General features: G+C 44.1%; 1 pseudogene; it reads left to right on the forward strand.

The window, feature by feature from the left end:
- Window positions 1-1,384: 1,384 nt before the first annotated feature.
- On the forward strand, window positions 1,385-3,275 carry LOC131414225 (small ribosomal subunit protein uS2-like; annotated as a pseudogene).
- The last annotated feature ends 681 nt before the right edge of the window (window positions 3,276-3,956 follow it).

Consider the following 3,956-nt stretch of genomic DNA (forward strand, 5'->3'; position numbering starts at 1 on the left):
CAAAACAGACAGAGTCTCTACCATAATGGAGATTAAAACCTAGCAGGGAAGACAGACGAAATAATAACTTTGGGGATAAGTATAATGATAGGGAAAGTACACGGTACGTAGGAACAGGTAATAGAGGGACAACCTGTTTAGATGCCTGGTAAGACTTCCTTGAGGAAGAATATTTTCACTGAGACTTAAGTAAAGGGATAATAGGACTTAACTTGGCAAAGAAGGGGAAGTGTTTGGACAAAGGAACAAACTCAAGTAAGACCCTAGAGGTGGGGGGAGGAGTATGTTCTGCTTGAGGAACCAAGAGAAATTCAACTTGATTGTAAACTGTAGAGTGTGCAAGGTAAAAGAGGGTAAAAATTGAGTCTAGGAGGGGGCTGGCTCTGTGGCTTAGCGGTTAAGTGTGCGTGCTCCACTACTGGCGGACCGGGTTCGGATCCCAGGCACGCACCAACGCACTGCTTCCCCGGCCATGCTGAGGCAGCATCCCACAAACAGCAACTAGAGGGATGTGCAACTATGACCATCTACTGGGGCTTTGGGGAAAAAAAGGAGGAAGATTGGCAATAGATGTTAGCTCAGAGCCGGGCTTACTCAGCAAAAAGAGGAGGATTAGCATGAATGTTAGCTCAGGGTTGATCTTCCTCACAAAAAAAAAAAATTGAGTCTAGAGAAGTAGACAGGGACCACTGAAGGGTTTTTATAGAGCAGTAATGCAATTAGATTTGTGTTCCTGAAAAAACACACTTGCTTCTTCCTGGAGAATGGATTGGAGGGAAGCAAAACTAGAAGCTTGAAACCAGCCTAGAGGTTATATACAAAGATAGTCAAGAAGTTATGATGACCCAGACTATCGTGGTGGTAGTGAGCCTGGGGAATGGGATGGAATCAAGAAACAGAGAATAGAATCAGTAGGACTTGGTGATTGATTGCATGTGAAGGGCAAGAAAAAGGGAGGAATCAAAATAGATTTTCTATGCCGGTACTGGGTGGATGGTAATGCCATTTACTAAGACAGAGCCACAGGGAATATGCCAAATCACGATCCACAGGTCAATGAAGAAAGAAGCATTTCCCGTGTACTCACTAAATGCAAGGCACTGGGTTAGCACTGTGAATATACAACTAAGTAAAATAAATATGCTGTAAGCAGAATAATGATCCCCCCAAACATGTCCACATCCTAATTCCTGAAACCTGCAAATATGTTACCTTAGATAGTGTGAAGAAAAGAGTTAACATAGAAGTCCTAAACTGCTGTCCTTGAAAAGGCCTAGTTACAAGATTAGCCTTTGACTAGCATCTAGGAGTTTAGATTTTGTAGGGTTCCCACCATTAACTGATAAGAGTGGCTCACTGTGCCTAAAATGTTTGTGCAAGCAGTATGGCTTATAGTGAACACCTGGCTTCCTTCTGGGAGCCTGGAATTCTGGGACATGGCAGGCAAAGGATGCCTATGTGACCAGCCCCAACAAAAACACTGGGCACTGAGTCTCTAATGAGCTTCTCTGGTTAGCAACATTTTACATGTGTTGTCACAACTCATTGCTGGGGAAATTAAGCACATCCTGTGTGACTCCACTGGGAGAGGACCCTTGAAAGCTTGCACCTGTTTTCCCCGACTTTGCCCCGTGTGCCTTTTCCCTTGGATGACTTTGCTTTGTATTTTTTCTCCATAATAAATCGTAGCTGTGAGTATGACTATATGCTGAGATCGGTGAGTCCTCTGAGCAAAACATCAAACCTGAGGGTGATCTTGGGGCCCCAGTACACACAACAAAGGAGATTTCGCAGGTGTGATTAAGAGCCTTGATATGAGGAGATTGTCTTGGATTGTCTGGGTGGGCCCAATGTAATCAAAGTAGAGGTCAGAGTGATGTGACTGCTGATTTTGAAGATGGAGGAATGGGCCGTGAACCCAGGAAAGTAGGCGGCCTCTAGAAGCTAGAAAAGATAAGGAGATAGATTCTTCCATAAAGCTTCCAGAAGGAATCCTACCGACCCCTTGATTTTAGCCCAATGAAACTCATTTCAGACTTCTGATCTCCAGCACTGTAAGATAGTACATTTGTGCTACCTTAAGCCAAGAAATTTGTGGTAATTTGTCCTAGCCGCGTGAAGAAACGAGTACAGATGCCCTCAAGAACCATGAAATTTGGTGGATGAAACCAATACGTAAACACATAATACTTCCTGAAGATTTCAATTAGAAGCTTTAACTATTGAGTACTATCCAGTTTACCATACCTATTCTCTTTTCCAAGGATAATGACAATATTTATAAATAATCAGAAAGTAAAGCCCTTCCCCGCTACCCAGAGAGGGGTCCATACAGTGTTGTTCTGAGTTCTCATCATAACTTAAAGGGAAGATTTCACAACGTCTGGAGCACCGGATGTTCTGCAAATGAAGGAGGAGGATGTCCACAAATTCCTTGCAGCAGGAACCTACTTAGGTGGCACCAAATTTTGACCCCATATACAAAAAGAAAAGTGATGGTATCTACATCATAAATCTGAAGAGAATCTGCAAGGAACTTCTGCTGGCAGCTCACACCATTACTACCGTTGAAAACCCAGCTGGTGTCAGTGTCATATCCTCTAGGAATACTGGCCAGGGAGCTGTGCTGTAGTTTGCTGCTGCCACTGAAGCCACTCCTATGGCTGGCTGCTTCACTCTTGGGACCCTCACTAACCAGAGCCAGGCAGCCTTCCAGGAGCCACGACTTCCAGTGGTTACTGATCCTGGGGCTGACCACCAGCCTCTCACCCAGGAGTCTTATGTTAACCTGCCTGCCATCACTCTGTGTAACACAGACTCTCCTCTGCGCTATATGGACATTGCCATCCCGTGCAACAAAAAGGGAGCTGACTCTGTGGGTCTGAGGTGGTGGATGCTGGCCCAGGAAGGTGTGTGCATGAGTGGCACCATCTCCCATGAGCACCCATGGGAGATCGTGCCTGATCTCTACTTCTACAGGGATCCTGAAGAGATTGAAAGGGAAGAGCAGACCGCTGCTAAAAAGGCTGTGACCAAGGAGGAATTTCAGAGTGAACAGACTGCTTCAGCTCCCAAATTTACTGCTATTCAACCCAGGGTGACAGGCTGGTCCAAAGGCACGCAGGTGTGCCCTCTGTGCCTATCCAGCAGTTCCTTCCTCAAGACTGGAGTGCTCAGCTACCCCTGAAGACTGGCCTGCAGCTCCCACTGCTTGGGCCACTGAATCGGTGGGGACAATCAGAGTGGCCTTAAGCTGGTCTTCCACAGACCCTTAACAGAAAACGGAAATAATGGAAAATAAACAGCTTCAAAAAGCAAAAAAGTAAAATTTCAAGGACAGCTCGTTGTAAATTGAGAAACGAAGAATAAAACTGGCTCGCTAGATATTTTCCAACTCTTGTCACCCCACAACACTATGCAATACGTAACGTTAAATGACAAACTGGGTTACCAAATCATGAGCCAAAAAACATAATAGAGAGGCTTTAATGCCTGCTTTAAACAGTTTCAGGAGGGTGGGAAAAAACCCTCCCTGGCGGTGTGTCAGGTTAGAAACCTCTGGTAGGTTTTCCTGATATAAAGTAGAAGGTAACATGATGTTAATTATTGTGAGACAGAGCTAATTGATGGTCTGGTCAATAGTACATATAAAACGAGATTTCCGCTACCAAGAAAAGAGGTGTCTGCTTGATGGAAAGGCAAAGCTAGACAATAGAACCGCCTTTAATTTCACAGTCTGTGATTCTTCATAAAACTTTTAAAGATCAATTATGTCCCATCAATGTTAGATCCAAGCCAAACTAAGTGATTTATGTACGAATACCCTCACACATAGAGCAGTTGTTGATTGAGTAACTTATCTTTATTAAACATGAACTCAAGAGATTATATTGGGAAGCAATTTACACTCATGACTTTCTCTACACTTTTTAATTCACCTCCACTCTGTTTTAAAA

Source organism: Diceros bicornis, chromosome 14 (assembly GCF_020826845.1).
Source record: "Diceros bicornis minor isolate mBicDic1 chromosome 14, mDicBic1.mat.cur, whole genome shotgun sequence".
NCBI classification, from domain to species: domain Eukaryota; kingdom Metazoa; phylum Chordata; class Mammalia; order Perissodactyla; family Rhinocerotidae; genus Diceros; species Diceros bicornis.